This window comes from Wyeomyia smithii, chromosome 3 (assembly GCF_029784165.1).
Source record: "Wyeomyia smithii strain HCP4-BCI-WySm-NY-G18 chromosome 3, ASM2978416v1, whole genome shotgun sequence".
NCBI classification, from domain to species: Eukaryota; Metazoa; Arthropoda; class Insecta; order Diptera; family Culicidae; genus Wyeomyia; species Wyeomyia smithii.
Window position 1 is genome coordinate 10,196,077 of NC_073696.1, and position 19,094 is coordinate 10,215,170.

The 19,094-nt window shown below is 39.5% G+C and overlaps 1 protein-coding gene across 4 annotated transcripts in view; it reads left to right on the forward strand.

Moving 5' to 3' along the window:
* Positions 1-19,094, forward strand: part of LOC129727054 (transcription factor hamlet) — a 251,971-nt gene that overhangs the window by 26,827 nt on the left and 206,050 nt on the right. The window lies entirely within an intron of this gene.

Below are 19,094 nucleotides of genomic sequence, written 5' to 3' on the forward strand. Positions count from 1 at the left end.
CATCGGTGTTCGCGATCGTACACCGTGAATCTCCTTTCAGGGAATTATCGTCAATCAGAGACTTCTTCCAAGCGATCTCCACGACCGGACTAATTGGATCCGTAACAAGATCCTATATATACATCGCATCGCATCGCATCGGGGTGCCCGTGGGCATCAGGCAAAGGGAACGCTCGCAAAAAAATATATATTCACTCCAGTTTCCTCGCTGCTCACGGCTGCCTTTGGCGCATTCTGCCGAAATGACTTCGATGGTCTTATACAAAACCGCATCAAAACGACCCGCATTGCGCTCCAATCAGGAAAATCAAGTTACACAACCGGCGAGCATTAATGCGCCTTATTAGTAGCCGAGTGCAGCCGAGTTGGACGAGAAAAGCGCTCTTAATTTGATATAAATCGTCCTTGTGACGAGTTTGTTAATCGGAGCAACTTTTCGACGTTTCTTTTCCTTGTTCCAGCAAGAAAAAAAACGGTTTTATTGCTTAATTTTTTTATTGGCTCAATACCGTTGCTACCCTATTTCGAGCCCCCTCCCCCCTTAATCGATCGATCAGTGGCCCAGTTGCACTTTTAATCAACTACGATGACGCAAGCCGCGAGCAAGACGGTATTGATACAAATACACTTTAATTAAAGTTGTGCCGTGTTCACGATTTGCTGAAGAAGACGTACGTGGGCGTGTTCGTACGATATTGCGGCGGCGGCCGCAGCAAACGACGCCCAGCGTGTCATCATTAACCCGTGCCCAGTGCGGTATCATCAGTAGCAAGCAGCAGCCAGACAACGATCGATCGAACGTTTTCAATTACAAATTCTGTGCTCAAAGCCACGCCGTCACTCCCTCTCATTTCAGTAGTGACGCAGATCATATGGAACTGATTGATGGCCACGCGGCGCCGTGGTACAATTCGGACGCCCATACCCGCGGATGCAAACGTCGCGGGCCCCGTCGTAGGGCGCGATAAAAGCCAGCGACCTCAACTCGGATGGCGACGACGCAAGTGACGAACCCGTTCGAGTGAGTGGCGGCGCAAAAACAAATGCAACTTCCTTTTCTGCCTGGTGCTCTTATTAGGTAATAATTGCACCACAGCGGAGAAGAGGTTTCCGTTTTCGCCGCCGAAGGCGGGGGGAAACAGAAATAACACAATCCAACACGTGCTCATCATTTGCCCATTCATCAGTCTATTCCGAAGACTTGACTTGAGCTCGCGTGTGCCCCCTGAGCCAAGTTTCAATGTGATTTCAATTACCTGCCCGTTTCTGGAGCTTCGTTCCGTATTCTTTGTGGATCGTCTTCCTGCGAGTTGGCGGTAAATGGGCTTGGGAAGGAGGGGATCTGTTTTATTGGTTGCTGGAAAGGCGGCAGGGAAAGGCGGCAGCGCACACTTTTGAATAAGTAAATGGATTTTGAACTGCGCAGCGATAGGTGGATTATGGATTGTAATTACCCACCAAACACTGCGCGAACGTGCGAGATGATAATGGTTATTATTCGGCTCGTTTACTTTTTGTTAATTTTTCGCTTCAGCAGCAATTATCGGATTCGCTCGACAAAAAGGGGGATTACGAGGTAATTTACGGCGTGAGCCAAACTCTCCCCGTCCTCGTTTCCTCTTTCTCACCCAGGATGTGAATGATTGGTGTTTTTACGTTTGCGTATAGATTGCTTCAGTTGGAAATTATTGTTTAAATTTCGCCGCCCGCAAGTGAGAGAGTAGAGGGAATGCAAATTAATTGATAGTTGTTCAATAATATCCGATTTACTTCGAATGGAGGTTGGTCCCTTTGAGTGAGAGTTTTTTTTTGCAGAAAGTACCTATGTTGTTGAATGGCACAAAAATCTATGGAAAAGGCAATTTTTCAAGGGATTTGCTAATTTTCCGTCGACTATAAATTAACATCCCTAACATCTTTAAAAATTATGAAAATTTCGACAATTTGGACATTACTAGAATTATTGACAACTTGACATTTTATCACAGTGAGAGCAAACACAGCAACGGAAACAGTTTCAAGCTAGCCCAACATACCGAGTTGCCTATTTAAAAGTTTAGAAAAAAAGACAATATTCTAAATTGAACAACAAATTGCTAGTCTCAGTTGAAGACAAAAAAATAAAATAAGTTTGGTTGCAATTATTATGCTGTGGATCATTTCAGTTAAGATGGTTTTATTTATGTTTATTAAATATGCAATGTAAACTAATATGGGTCATTCCATACGAAGTGACCACGAAAAAGCACAAACTTGGACACGACCATCACAGATTTTGCTCAAAGTTGGGGGAATTATTCATCTACTGTCACTTTGGAAAAATCCCAAATTTGGTGTCGATTGGAATACCTCCGCTCTGTGGGACCCCCCTGTTTATTGCAAAGTCACGCATTTTTTGTTCAAAGTCTTTTTTTTTTACTTTTTCTTACAATTCGTAGACGTAAGATGTCCGAAAAATGCTGATAGATCATTTTTGAATAAAATAAACCAAGGAATCCAGAAAAAATATATGTTTTGACCGGAAGTGTTGCCAGACAAATTATTTTTGTGTTTGAAAATTAAATTTACATTTTTCGGCAAATGCAGCCATTTTGATTTTAAATTTGATAATTTCGTCGTGTTCCTTGGAAAATTTCACATAAGAAACAACTATCATCCCGATGTAATATGGGCCGAAATCGAGATATAGCATTTTTACGAAAATAGTTCTGAATTTCGTAATTATTTTTCGTAAAAATGTTATATCTCAGGATTGGCTTATATTACCACGGGGTGGTTAGTGCTTTTTACGTGAAATTTTCCGAGAAATACGATGAAACCATCAAATTTAAAATGAGATTAGCTGCATTGGCCGAAAAATGCAAATTTAATTTTAAAATACAAAAATTATCTATCTGTCAACACTTCTGGTCAAAAACAATATTTTTTCTGGATTCCTTGGTTTATTTTCTTTAAAATTCACCTATCACTATATTTCGCGTGTCTTACGTCTATAAATTATAAAATAAAATAATAACAAAGTTAACAACTTTTTTCGTAAAAATGTTATATCTCGAGATTGGCTCATATTACCTCGGGATGATAGTTGTTTCTTATGTGAAATTTTCCAAGGAACACGATGAAATTATCAAATTTAAAATAAAAATGGCTGCATTTGCCGAAAAATGTAAATTTAATTTTTAAATACAAAAATAGTTTATCTGGCAACACTTCCGGTCAAAATTTAATATAAGTTTCTGGATTCCTTGGTTTATTTTCTTCAAAAATGATCTATCAGTATTTTTTGGACATTTTACGTCTATGAATTGTAGAAAAAAGAGATTTTTGACAAAAATTGCGTGACTTTGCAATAAAGAGGGGGGCCTAGAGAGCGGGGGGTCCAATCGATACCAAAATTGGGATTTTTCCAAGTGACAGTAGATGAATAATTCCCCCAACTTTGAGCAAAATCTGTGATGGTCGTGTCCAAGTGGCATGTACACTTCATATGGAATGACCCATATGGTTATCTAGTAAACAAAATCGTGACACCGCTTGGGTAGCAAGATCGTATGCAAGATATCTTGTACGCGATTCAAGATTACATATAAGATAACTTGCATGCGATTTACAGCCGTTGTGAAGCGCTTGCTTAACAGACAAATGTCAATCAGTTTGTGTGATCACCTCTATTCCGCAACACTATGGCAGACATGATCACAATTTGTGTGGCACACTTCACTCAATCCTTCCTTTTTCTATACACACTCGTTTATGCAACTTCTTCATTTCATTTAAAAACCAAGAAGAATGTCGTGAGCACAAAACCCCAACAGAAGGCTACAAGCAGTGCAGCCAGATAGGTTAAAGTATACACTCCATTAGGGTTAATCAATGCAATACTATGAAGCGGTAAGTTTCAGAAATAAATATTTCTCTTTTAACTGTCTTTTCTTTTTCAATTATTGGTAACCCTGAAGAGACGCGTCGTCTAGTTGACTTAAAGTCATTCGAAAATAATGTTGAAGGTTGTTGAAACACAGCTGAGCAACTTTTCATTTTGTGGCATTCCAGAATGATCGAAAGTGATAAGTTCGAAGCAATAATTCTTAACCCTGGAAGTGGAAAGATCGTCTGCGTCAATTCGACTCCTCGCTTTCAGCTATATTGCTTAATTTTTTCAAACAGTGCGTCGGTTTTTTCTTTTTTTTTCTTAATCAATAAAGAGATACTAAAAAATAAATTCTGGTTTTTGTTATTTATAGGTATGTTAACACCGTAATAACTATTCATCGATAATTCATGAAGTGAAACATGTATTTTAAATTACTCAAAAGTCGGGAGTTAATTTGACGCATGATTATTCTTTTACGCACACAAAAATATGGTTATCATTTCACGGTTAATAAAAGACGCTAAGATTACAATAGATTATCTTGTATGTTCATAATTTTATCAGAATTTTTGGGTCAACTTATAGAATAGCTTTCTGGAAATAATGTGGTGGCTTTGGAAAGATTCAAAACAAAACCTGGAGTCGATTTCCGGTCTTAAGTTTCATCACGGTTCCAAAAATATTCATATTGGATGGTACTTTGCCTTGTTCCCGTACTCATTGACATTTCTCAGTAGTACAGTAGTTAGTATCATGGCATGACAATTTTCCACATTTTGGTAAATGCGTAGCTAATTTGTAAATCCAATACTGCAAAAATGACGGCAATCCATTAAAAACTGTATGAGTCATCAGGGTTTGAAAATGGACGACTTTCGTGACGCTCTAGATGTTTTCGGTATTTTAATTTGCATCTCTATCCCAGAATGTTACTATGAAATTCTACATCAAAAATATGTTTGGCGTATAATTACCGAAACTGCCTTCAAGGTCAAAACAGGAAGGAACCAATCGGGTATATTTTTCCAAATCTGTATCATGTTTCCAGTTCGCTTATTTCTCGTTCTTTCTCTACTCACATACTGTCTGCTTAATGAACCAATCGGAAATAAATTGTAAAACCCAAACATTAGACCTTTTTGACATTTATGATAATAATTATACTACCCAAGTAACACACGTTGGTATAGAATAGTTGACGTTACCTATTCCATGACATCAATATCACTAGAAAAGCGCAAAACATGGAGGCTAGTAGAACAAGTACCGATAACTGCATGAAAGCAAGCCAACTTGATATAACTAAGTGGCAAAATACATCTCGAGTACTAATACGGCAATGCGCAAATCTGTTGCTATGACAACTGGTAACAAGCGCATGCGTAAATGTGTTGTGTCTGCGCAGTGCAACTAGATCGACAATTGCTTTTATCAGTGGCAGTTTTAATTGATTATAAAATGATGACAAAAATAATATTCAACTTTTCAAAAAGAGTTGTTTCTTTCCCTTGAATATTGAAAATGTTTTCGCATAGTTTCTACATATTCTGGATATAAAATCTAACCAAACTAGAAAACGTTGTTAGATATTGGTTACACTGCAAGCGTTATGTTTATCTTTGGATGGCGCGTTTCGACCCGCTTCGAATAAATATAGAAATCGTTCATATAATTGAAATATTAATTTGATCAAGTAATTTCGAGTTGGGTGTTGAATGCTACGACTATTGTACTAAGGAAAAGCATTTTACAGGGTTGTTATTAGATGGTGTAACGTCTTTCGAAAACACCAAGTGATAGTGATTGTCATTCTTGCACTCATGTTATTAAAAACATCTCCAAAACCAGAAAAAACGAGCTTGTTTTCGAAATGCGGTAGTATTACTGATGAAAAGCAACTTCAAACACAAAATAATAACACAAGTTTTCAATTGCGCTTGTAGTACACTACTATGACTACATTCGTTGTTACTTACTTTCTAACATGTTTTGTGTGTTACTTGGGTATTGATATTAGTGACATTACATTAATTACATTATTCACATTATTGATATCATTGACAGTTTTGAGATAGTATTTCGGAAATTTTCTGTGCACCTTCTCGAACTTTGAAGTTAACCCTAAGACCTCCAGCTGCAATACGTATTTTGTCATGGATTGTTAAGAATTGAGTTGAATCAAGTTCGAATGAAATCAGACATTGCGCGACCGAATTCCATGCATCTGGAATATGGTTTAATTTTAATCAAAAAATGGCAATTACGTTACTCAGCTCTTCGTTTGCAAAGCGAATTTTAATAAGGTATGATTAAATAAGATTGTTTGGAAAACATTTTCTCAACACCAACCCAAACAGGCGGACAAGATTCCACTATTAAAAATATGAACTCTTGACTACCACTGCTACTAAGCATCTGAAACACTAACGATGCCAAATCAGTGGCAACGAAATCACAGCGTAAACATCTTCTTTTGCCGTCGTCGTTTTCGTCAGCCTCAGACAGTAATCTGATCCTGATGTGCGCTTCCCCTCTTAAAATTCACGGAATCACTCAACCGGAGCCGGTGCTCCGATCCGGAACGCTAACCACGAATCCATCAAAAAACTATCGGTTCGAAAGCAGAAAAATTTACATATTTCGGAACTCTTCTGGTCCGAGCCTCCCCCCGAGATCGTATGACCTATCGGAATGCTCCCGCCAGAAAGTCGACGAAGGGGGAAACCAAAATGGTCTGATTTATCATCGATAGCGTCGGTTCGGGACGCGAGCGCGCATCGCTGGTGGCGATGAGAAATTAATGGCTGTTTTATTAGACATCGTTTTATTAGGAATGATTGGCGAATCATTAATCAAGTTTAACGTTTCGGGGCAGCAGCCAGCAGCATCGATTCTACCCTGGAGATCATCATTCCGGGCTAGGCGAGCGGACTATTTCTAGCAAGAGATCATGAGCCGGGCGAGATTGATTTATTCAATTTATTGTGCGCTTCGACTTGTTGGTTCCTTTTTTTTCTCTGCGGCCTTGCCTCTGCTCGACCCGACCCCAACCGGTCTAGCGGTCGTTGCTTTCAAATCGCACTAATCAATCACGAGCTATCACGAATCTAATAAATTGCTCAAACTACTTTATTTCGGCTGCTAGCGAGAGGGGGGATACCCTTTTTTCGGGTGCGATCTCTGGCGGTGAGTCGGTTGTGTCGCAGCACTTTATAGTGCAGGTTGGCGTATTTTATTAGCTAAGCTATTTGCGAATTCAATCAGGGGATGAAAAAGAAGAAAAGATGGTATTTGATGGCAAGGACTTTTTTCGACGTGGAACTGCAATAGAAATCCAGATGGAATCGCTGATTTTGGAGTCCCGAGGCTAGGTTTGTGCAGCGACAGGTTGTTCGAGATTGCGCTGATTTATGACTCCCGAACAGGTCCGTTCGAGCTCCAGCCCCTATAAAAATGCAATTCCGCTAACAAACAGCTGGCGTCGTTGTAAAATTCACAACTGTGACATTTTTTTTGCCCCAATAAATCGAATCGCATCGAAGGTGAGTTCCAATTTTCCCCAGATGATTTATTAGCAACTTACTTGAGTGATGGTGGAATAAAACTCAAAACTGGAAAGTCGCTCTTCTACTGGATACAATGTATCGAAAAACATAATAGCAGCAGATCGTTATTGTTATGTCATAATTTTTGCTGTTTTAACCGGGATGAAAAATAAAAACTGCATTCGCTAATGATCGATTCTCTCTAAATATGGAAATGACCGGCAGTCATAAGGTGGTGTGGCTGGAAGGTCACCTTGTTCGATAGCTGTCCAGTTTTTGATTTGGCACTGGCCAAAATGTGTGTTCGGTTGTCTTCGACTGGTGGTTGTCAACCGGGTGTCCATAACTCATTTGGCGATGGATTCCTTCCTAGGCGAAGTGATTGATGGTTTTGGGCGCGAAAAAGCCACCGGACACCCGGACGACTGCTATCGGCTCGAAGATCTATTGTTTTTCGGACGCTTACCGAGTTGATTAGAGTGTAAATAATGTTATCAGCCCTGTGCAATCAGCCTCGCCTATCGAACGCAGATGGATTTTAGAGTTCTTTTCAGACCGGCCGGCCTGCAGTGCCCGTCTGTCCACTTATGTTTTATGATTTGATGGCTTGATTGACCTTCTTGTTTCGTTGAACCGTCCCGATCAATTTCGTTTGCTGCTCCGGCGGTGTCACCTTCGGCAGAGAAAGTAGCCGGTCGTTGCAAACTGCAAAATTGCTCGCATTGAGCCGGGACTGCTGCTGAACTGCTGTTAGGTTTTCCTATTTCAGTTCAATCAAGCTGTTTTATCGGTTTATTGGAAGTGCATTTCGGGACCGAAGAGTCCCGAAACGACTGAATTAGACCAATAAACTAGCGTCTCCAAATTAAACAAGCGGATTTCTTTTCGAACTGTTTGTTGATAGTTATTTATTTGAGCGATAGTAAAAGTGTCATAAAGGACTGTTTTATGGGGTGGCAATGGACAATCGAGAGCGCTCGAGTGTCGATTGCATTGGTGCAATTTACGAGCCTAGATACGCCATATGCCATCTCCTGTCTCCTGTCACTCAAGACCATCCGAACTGATTGGTTTTGCATCAATTAAAACCACTCACGCCAAGGTTGCACTATTTATGTATATTTTAATATTTTGACGGACGCTTTGAATTCAATTTTTAAATCCTGTAGAATAAGAGCAAATTCAAAGAATAAATGTCAAAAATTTCAAAACCATAAAAAATTGCCAAAATGCCAAATGTGTTCAAAATATCAAAATTGAAACCGTCAAACATGATCAATTTTTTGATGGAGAACTACGTCTTTCTTTATTAGAGTGACATGCCAAAAAACCGAGAGTAAAATCTCTTTGACGTAGATCTCCGTCTCTCAGAAATGATTATCAAAAATGATAATTAAAATGCGGAATAGAATGAAATATGCCTGTTCGAGCCAACCGGTTCAGCTCGATGTAATTTCGGTTTTGTTTACCCCTCGTCAACGCAAACGCAAATTTTGACAGCTCGACGTGTTTGACAGCCGCTTCCTGTTGGAGCATTTTCTCGAGTTTTCCAGATGGTGAATACGTTCCTTCATAGTTTTTTTTTTAGTTTTCCGTTTCGAATGTTCTAGAAATTAGTACAGTGCTATAAATAGGACAGTGGCATTAGAAATAGATTCATTCGTGTTTAAATTTTGGAAGAGTGTAAATGGTTAAAGTATAATATAAGTTTGAGTGAAATAATTGGAAGTTCTTCATCCGAAAATCCTGTGAAGTGATAGAACCATCCGGAACGTTCCCGTAGTGATTTAAGTACAGTCCATTGTCTCGACATAATTTGGTCCTTCGAACCGGATATCGGGAATAAATTTGGTATTCCGGTGGTTCCGCGTGTGTGATGAAACGCTCGAGAAGTGAGCCATGTGAACGATAGACTATTAAAAGAACAGTGAAATTGGGCACCAAATAAGTGAACGCACGTGTTAGTGCGAAGCCATTGAAAAATTTGAAGTAGCCATCTTGAAGTGTACAGAGTCGATGGCTTTTAAATCGAAGATCGTGCAGTGATAATTTATCTGCTAATATTGCAAAAGGCGCAAACTTTAGTAACCGTGAGCACAGACTTGGCTGTGTTCCGTTCCCGTTCCAAGCATAAGGTTTGGAACTAGTTTGCGTCTTAGGTGGTATGTCCGGAAGTGCTTCTGTGCATCCGCAGAGTCCTGTCGTAGCTGATAACGCACTTGGGCAATCAGCTTCGTCATCCTCTACTCCCCTTAGCAAACGCCAGAAAAGAAAGTTAAAATTGAAGGAAAAGTTGCAAGCCATGGAGCAACTTAACACACTCGGCGTTGCAAAAGGTAGGGTAACGAAAATATTTATTACTTGCCAGACCGACGACAATACGCTTGTTCTGACTGAAGCACAAGTGAAGGTTTATTCACGTAAGCTAGAAGCTGCTTACAAAAAATATCAGGCTATACATGATCTGATAATGACGCTAGTTTTTTTTTTTTTTTTTTTTTTTTTTTTTTTTTTTTTTTTTTTAGGGGGGATTTGTTAGTAGCTTAAGTATTTATGAAAAATATTAGTAAATAATGAGTATGTGTGTCCAATCACAAATGGTGACTTCTCAACACTGTTAGAAATTTGTAATTCTCATTATTAGGGTTAGTTTGCTTTCGCTCAGAAAAGGGGAAGTAAACTTACAAGTAACTTAATTTCTAACTTATTGGCTATAAAGAGAGTTTATCGTAGCAATTGAGGATTGCAACGATTTTTGTCGGAAATTGTTAATAATTTTATTTGACATAGCTTCTAATGGTTCAACACCAGTAAGTCTATGTAATTCAAGTGTACCAAACCAAGGAGGACGCTGCAAAATCATTTTCAGAATTTTATTCTGAATCCTTTGGAGCGTTTTCTTCCTTGTTGAACAGCAACTTGACCAGATCGGTACAGCATAAAGCATTGCTGGTCTAGAAAATTGTTTGTAAATCAAAAGTTTGTTCTTTAAACAAAGTTTAGAATTCCTGTTAATGAGAGGATATAAACATCTCGTATATTTGATGCACTTGGCTTGTATACTCTCAATGTGCTCTTTGAAAATAAGTTTTTTATCATAAATTAGTCCCAAGTACTTAACCTTGTCGGACCAACTTAAAATAACCCCATTCATCTTGATAACGTGATTATTGTTTGGCTTGAGGAAAGAAGCCCTAGGCTTATGCGGAAAAATTATCATTTGAGTTTTAGAAGCATTGGGAGAGATTTTCCACTTTTGCAAGTAGGAAGAAAAAATATCTAAACTTTTCTGCAATCGACTGCATATGACACGAAGACTTTTTCCTTTTACGGAAATGCTTGTGTCATCGCAGAACAATGACTTTGTGCATCCTGGAGGCAAATCAGGAAGATCTGAAGTGAATATGTTGTACAGGACTGGACCCAAGACTGAACCTTGAGGTACACCTGCTCTGACATGAAATCTATCAGATTTTGAATTCTGATAGACAACCTGCAGAGTTCGATCAGTAAGATATTTTTTTAAAATTTTGATTAGGAAAATTGGAAAATTAAAAGTTTGCAATTTCGCAATCAAACCTTTATGCCAAACACTGTCGAATGCTTTTTCTATGTCTAAAAGAGCAGCTCCAGTGGAATAACCTTCAGATTCGTTAGCTCGTATCATATTAGTAACTCTGAGCAATTGATGAGTTGTGGAATGCCCATGGCGAAATCCAAACTGTTCATTTGCGAAAATTGAATTTTCGTTGATGTGTGACATCATTCTGTTAAGAATAACTCTCTCAAACAGTTTACTTATTGAAGAAAGCAAACTGATTGGTCGATAACTTGAAACTTCAGCTGGGTTCTTATCCGGTTTTATAATGGGAGTAATTTTTGCATTTTTCCATAATTTGGGAAAATATGCAATTTTGAAGCAGCAATTGAAAATTTTCACTAAAAAATCCATTGTGCTCTCAGGGAGATGTTTGATTAGTATATTAAAGATTCCATCGTCACCAGGTGCTTTCATATTTTTGAAATTTTTAATAATTGATTTAATCTCATTCAAGTTAGTTTCAATTTTTTCTGCAGGTAAAAAATTCTGGGAAGAAATTTAATCAAATTGACGTGTGACTTCATTTTCAATTGGACTCACAAAATTCAAATTTGAGTTATGAACACTCTCAAACTGCTGAGCAAGTTTTTAACCCTTTTGTTCATTGGATACAAGAAAACGTTCACCATCTTTTAAAACTGGAATAGGCTTTGAAGGTTTCTTAAGAATCTTCGACAGCTTCCAAAATGGTTTTGAATATGGTTTCAATTTTTCAACTTTAGTCTCAAAATTTTGATTTCTCAGAAGAGTAAATCTATGTTTAATCTCTTTCTGTAAATCTTTATAAATAGTTTTAAAAACAGGGTCACGAGAACGTTGATATTGACGTCTGCGGACATTTTTCAAACGAATTAGAAGTTGAAGATTTTTGTCAATTATTGGTGAATCAAATTTCACTTGAGCCTTTGGAACAGAATAATTCCTGGCATCAACAATTGCACATTTTAATGCTTCCAAAGCGGAATCAATATTCACTTCGTTTTGCAAATAAAGCTCATTATTGAAATTTCTCTCAATATGAGTTTTGTATCTTTCCCAATTTGCATTGTTATAATTAAAAACAGAGCTCATAGGATTTAAAACTGATTCATGTGATAAAGAAAAAGTTATTGGAAGATGATCAGAATCAAAGTCAGCATGTGTGATCAAATCACTACATACGTGACTTTGATCTGTTAGCACCAAATCAATTGTTGAAGGGTTTCTTACAGAAGAAAAGCATGTAGGACTATTCGGAGACAAAATAGAATAGTATCCTGAAGAACAATCGTTGAATAAAATTTTGCCATTGGAATTACTTTGAGAATTATTCCATGAACGATGTTTAGCGTTAAAATCGCCGATTATGAAAAATTTCGAACGATTTCTGGTGAGCTTTTGTGAATCACCTTTAAAATAATTTTTGAGCTCGCGTGTGCATTGAAATGGTAAATATGCTGCGGCAATAAATAAAATCCCAAGTTCAGTTTGAACTTCAATTCCCAAAGTTTCAATAACTTTCGTCTCAAGATGGGGAAGAGCACGATGTTTGATTCGGCGATGAATAACAATTGCAACTCCACCGCCGGAACCCTGAATCCTATCATATCTATGAACCACGTAATTGGGATCATATTTTAATTTTATGTTAGGTTTCAAAAATGTTTCAGTAATAATTGCAATATGCACATTATTTACTGTTAAAAAATTAAAAAGCTCATTCTCATTGGCCTTCAATGAGTGAGCATTCCAATTTAATATTTTAATTGTTTTATTTAAAATCATTGCTAAATTTTAAATTAGAAACAATTTTAATAGTAAAATTTGTGCCTATTTGAATGGCTTCAAACATTGATTTTGCCTGCAACATGGCGTTCATAAGATCGAACATTGCCTGTTGCAAAAAAGAAAGTTTACCTGCCGTAATAGGCCCCAGGCAGTTGACATTAGAAAAAATATTTTCGGCAGCAATATTAGCTGGAGTAATAGGTGTACAATTATTTTCTAGCGTGTTTTGCTTACCCATATTAACGGTCATTTTCGAACTACCAACACTAGGCAGTATAATGTTCGAACTACCTATAACCTGTGCATAAGTTAAACGGGTATGCAAAGGAGTAGGTAAACTATGCGTCACTGGTACGCTTGGAGAATTTTGTTTTGAAGTTGGTTTTAATTGAGAAATTGAATTTTGTTTACCTTGCCTTGCCTTAACAATTGCTAAACGGACTGGGCATTGATAAAAATTTTACATATGGTTGCCGTTACAATTCGCACAGCGAAAATTTTTACTCTCTTTCACAGGACATGTGTCCTTTTTGTGAGAAGAGTCTCCACAATTAAGACATTTTTGGTCCATGTTACAGAATTTGGAACCATGGCCATAACGTTGGCAAGTACGGCATTGGGTGATATGCTTTTCACCTCCGCCATACTTCCTATAAGTTTCCCACTTTACACGCACATTATACAAAGCATGTGCTTTTTCAAAAAATTTTAAGTTGTTAACCTCATTGCGGTTAAAATGAATTAAATAATTAACAAGGGAAATTCCAGTTCTCTGACTGTTCTCGCGTTTTAGTGATTTTTGTTTCATTAGAATTACTTGGGTAGGGGCTATGCCAAGTAATTCTGTTAAAGTAAGTTTGATCTCATCAACGGTTTGATCGTTGGTGAGACCTTTCAAGACAACCTTGAACGGCTTGGCGTTCTTGGTGTCATATGTAAAAAATTTGTACATCTTGTCAGTTAAATACTGAACTAGACGATCACGACCCTTTACTGAGTCGGCTAATAAGCGGCATTCACCTCTACGGCCAATTTGATAGGTAACTTTAACGTCAGAAACAAACGTTGAAAGTTCCTTTTTGAATATATTAAATTCAGAAGAAATAGTTACCACAATAGGTGGAACTTTCTCCTTTTTTAAAGATTTTATATTTTGTATAGTTTCATTATTGGTAACTTCCATTTCACCAGCTTCTTGCTCAGGCAAAATATCAAAAGGATAATGACGCTAGTTAGTGACGATTATCGTGAGTCGCATGACGAACACTATGAAACATTCGATAACCTCTACGACGAAGTATCCATATTGCTCGAAGAGCAAATTGCTAGAATCAATTGTGGTTCTCAAGTTGCAAACGTGAATGCCAGTCAACTGCATGCCGTAGCAGTTCCGCAGGCACCCGTTGTGGTCCAGCAGTCCCTCCGAATGCCAATTCCTACGTTCGATGGCCGATACGAAAGCTGGCCAAAATTTAAGGCAATGTTCAAGGATTTAGTTGATAAAACCCCCGACCCACCTGCTGTAAAACTTTACCACTTTGATAAGTCATTGGTGGGTGATGCAGCCGGTTTAATCGATGCCAAAACCATTAATGAAGGCAACTATGCTCATGCCTGGAAGATGCTAGAAGAAAGATACGAGAATAAGCGCCATTCAATTGATACCCATATACACGGACTGCTCAACCTCAAGCGGATGTCAAAAGAAAACCACAGTGAATTGAGACACCTGGTGGATGAGTGTTCCCGACACGTAGAAAGCCTCAAATTCCTCCAGCAAGAGTTTACCGGGGTATCCGAGCAGATTGTTGTCCATCTGCTAGCAAATTCCTTGGATAAGGAAACCAGAAGACGTTGGGAATCAACCATTGCTCATGGCCAGTTACCAAATTACGCTGATACCCTAAAGTTTCTGAAAGATCAATGCTTCGTTTTAGAACGCTGTGAAGTATCTAAGTTACCTCCAAGTCAGGCCAAAACATTAGCACCAGCTAAATTGAATCACCAAAATTCTTTAGCACTCACGTCCAGTGAAGTAAAGAGCACAATTGAAAATATACGGCATTTAGTTATTATAAATAATGATTTCGAACAATGCGTTTTTTTTTGTACGATTGCATTTCATGGAATATTGAAAATTGTTCTACCAAGAAAATAGACCCCTTTGTTATAAACAGCAGTAGAATCACGTTTGAAGACAACACTCTGACAGAGGGTATAAATCACCGCTCTGGCATCACTAGTTTATTTTGGTTGAGTTTATGTACCTCGATCAATTTTTTCGTTTTTCATAGTGCTTCTATGGTTTTTTTTTTCTTCACAAGTCATTTATTTGACACGGCACAAATACAATTCAATGTTTAACGGCGCCAATTATATCGGATGACTTAAAATCTATAAGCAAATTTTTTAACCTCGCTGCCGACTACGAGCTGAAATTAAGTCTATCTTAAAACTAGCATGTATTATTCAATCAGTGTTTTGTAGTTGAATGGTCGTCTGATGATCATCGAATGAATATGCAGCATGTATGGATTTGTTCTGCTAAGCCACGATGTCATGAGCTGGGACAGGGGCTTATAATCCTCGGGTTCTCAGGGTATTGTGCGGGGTCTAGTTGCTGGTTTTGGTTCGTTGTTGTTGTTCGCTGGTGTTCAAGTGGCCATATGATGTGTGCCGCTGAGCCAAGATATCAAGAAAGGCCTCGGGTTTTCCTGGCGAGTTCGTGTGAGGTTCAATTTGCTGGTTCCAAAATCGAGGTCTACGACGTGATCTTGCCGTTTTGATGAATGTGGATGGAAAGGAATGGGACTAGACTTGGGCATGGATGGATTTCAGGAAAATGTATATAAGGGACATGTAGGGTAGGTCGCGACTCGCCAAGACATCACGAACAGGGACAGCTGGTTCTCTACCCTCGGCCCGGAGGGAAGCTATTAATTTAGACCTGGCGTCACGGTGTACAGGGCATGACCAAACAACGTGCTCTATGTCGTGATAACCTTCACCACAGGCACAGATACCACTCTCCCCGAGCCCAACACGACGGAGATGCGCGTCAAATCTATAGTGATTGGACATAAGCCGGGACATCACGCAAATGAAATCTCGACCTACATCCAACCCCTTGAACCACGGTTTCGTCGATACCTTGGGTATAATGGAATGTAACCACCTTCCCAGTTCCCCTCTGGTCCAAGAATTTTGCCAACTGATGATCGTATTCCGACGTACAAATGCGAAAGATTCATTAAAAGCAATTGGTCTTTCATAAATTTCACCGTTTGATGCGCCCACCTTAGCCAAAGAGTCCGCTTTCGCATTGCCCGGTATCGAGCAGTGAGAAGGGACCCACGCCAAGGTAATCTGAAACGATTTTTCGGATAAAGCACTCAGATGTTCCCGTATTTTCCCCAAGAAATACGGAGAGTGCTTGACATCTTTCATCGATCGAAGAGCCTCAATAGAACTGAGACTGTCCGTAAAGATGGTCCGTGGGCATTTTTTCGATAATCCCTAGGGTGTACTGAATTGCAGCTAATTCTGCGACGTAAACAGAAGCAGGATTATCGAGCTTATGGGAGACGGTTAAATTGTTATTGAAGATACCGAAGCCAGTGGACCCATCGAGAAGTGATCCGTCAGTGTAGAACATATTGTTGCAGTTGATGTTTCGATATTTATTGGAAAAAATTTTGGGGATCTGCTGCACGCGTCAATGATCCGGGATTCCACGAGTTTCTTCTATCATGGATGTATCGAAAAACACAGTAGAATCAGAAGTATTTGATAAGTTGACACGATTTGGAATATTCGAAGAAGGGTTAATATTTTGGGACATGTGATTGAAATACAATGTCATAAAACGGGTTTGAGAATTAAGTTCGATTAACCTTTCAAAATTTTCAATCACGGGACGGTTCAAGACCTCACATTTGATTAGAATACGAGAAGACAGGCTCCAGAAGCGGGTTTTCAACGGTAGAACTCCGGCTAAGACCTCCAAACTCTGCGTATGGGTCGATTGCATGCAACCTAAGGCGATACGCAAACAACGATATTGTATTCGCTCCAGTTTGATCAAATGTGTGTTTGCTGCGGAGCGTAAGCAGAAACACCCGTACTCAATTACAGACAATATCGTTGTTTGGTAATGCCTTATAAGGTCTCCTGGGTGGGCTCCCCACCATGATCCGGTTATTGTACGAAGAAAATTTACTCTTTGCTGACTTTTCTTCATCAGATACCTAACATGGCAACCCCAGGTGCCCTTAGAGTCGAACCAGATACCAAGATACTTATGCACCAAAACCTGAGAAATCGTTTTACCCATCAATTGTGTTTGAAGCTGAGCAGGTTCATGCTTCCTAGAAAAAACTACTATCTCAGTCTTCTCCGGAGAGAATTCGATACCTAGCTGTAGAGCCCAAGCAGACAAATTGTCCAAGGTATCTTGCAATGGTCCTTGCAAATCGGCAGCTTTGGCTTCTGTAACAGAGATTACACTGTCGTCTGCAAGTTGTCTTATCGTGCATGAATTTGCCAGACATTCGTCGATGTCATTTACATAAAAGTTGTAAAAAAGGGGGCTTAAACATGAGCCCTGGGGAAGACCCATGTAGCTAATTCGAAAAGTTACCAATTCGCCATGCGTAAAATGCATGTGCTTTTCGGACAACAAATTGTGCAAAAATTGTTTAAAATTGGAGAAAATCCTTGTCGGTGAAGTTCACCCGAAAGAATGTCAATAGAAACGGAATCAAAAGCCCCCTTAATGTCCAAGAACGCAGACGCCATTTGTTCTTTGCGAGCATACGCCAGCTGAATATCTGTTGAAAGCAACGCAAGACAATCATTCGTCCATTTGGCACGGCGGAAGCCAAATTGAGTATCTGATAGTAGACCATTTGATTCGACCCAATGGTCTAAACGACGGAGTATCATTTTTTCCATCAATTTCCGGATACAGGATAGCATTGCAATCGGCCTATAAGAGTTGTGATCAGAAGCTGGTTTCCCTGGTTTTTGGATGGCGATCACCTCTTGACTCTAATCCTGCGGTACAATGTTTTGCTCCAGGAACTTATTGAACAAGTTCAACAAGCGCCTCTTGGCATTGCCGGGTAGATTCTTCAACAAGTTGAATTTGATTCTATCAAACCCAGGCGCGTTATTGTTACAGGACAGGAGGGCACTGAAAATTCTGCCATCGTAAAAGGTGATTCTATCGCGTCGTGACCCGGAGACGTATCGCGAACAATGTTTTGCTCAGGAACAGAGTCCGGACATACTTTCCTGGCAAAATCAAATATCCACCTACTTGAAGACTCCTCGCTTTCGTTGACCGTTACGCGATTCCGCATTTCTCGGGCTGTGTTCCAAAGAGTGCTCATCGATGTCTCCCTCGATGTCTCGTTTACGAACCGACGCCAATATCCGCGTTTCTTTGCTTTAGACAAGCCTTTAAACTTGGTATCAAGCTCCGAATACCGTAAATAGTCGCCAGGTATACCTCCCTTCTGGAAGGTCAAAAACGCGTCGGATCTTTGCGTGTAGACATCGGAGCACTCTTTGTCCCACCACGGAGTTGGAGGCCGTTCTTTAATCGTTACGCCGGGATATTTCTTCGTTTGGGCTTGCAACGCGGCGTCGAGAATCAAGCCCGCGAGGAGGTTGTATTTTTCAAGTGGTGGGTGATGTTGAATCGACTCGACCGCTTTTGAAATCATATCCTCGTATAACTTCCAATCGACATTCCGTGTGAGGTCATACGGAATGTCAATTGGTCGCATGCGAGTTGACCCGTTTGTAATTGAAATAAGAATAGGCAGATGGTCGCTACCGTGAGGATCGAGGATTACCTTCCATGTGCAATCCAACCGTAGCGACGTCGAACATAAGGATAGATCCAAAGCGTTTGGGCGCGCTGGGGGTTTTGGGATACGTGTCATTTCACCGTTGTTCAAAATAGTCATGTCGAAGTCATCGCAAAGGTTATAGATTAAAGAGGAGCGGTTATCATTGTAAGGGGATCCCCAAGCCACACCATGAGAGTTGAAGTCTCCCAAAATCAAACGTGGCGAGGGGAGGAGTTCTATTAAATCAAAGAGCAACCGTTGCCCAACCTGTGCTCTGGGAGGAATATATATTGAGGCAATACAAAGCTCTTTACCTTGTATTGTCATTTGACATGCGACAACTTCGATGCCTGGAATCGAGGGGAGGTTAATACGATAGAAAGAATAGCACTTTTTAATCCCTAGAAGTACTCCTCCATATGGGGTGTCTCGATCAAGGCGAATAATAT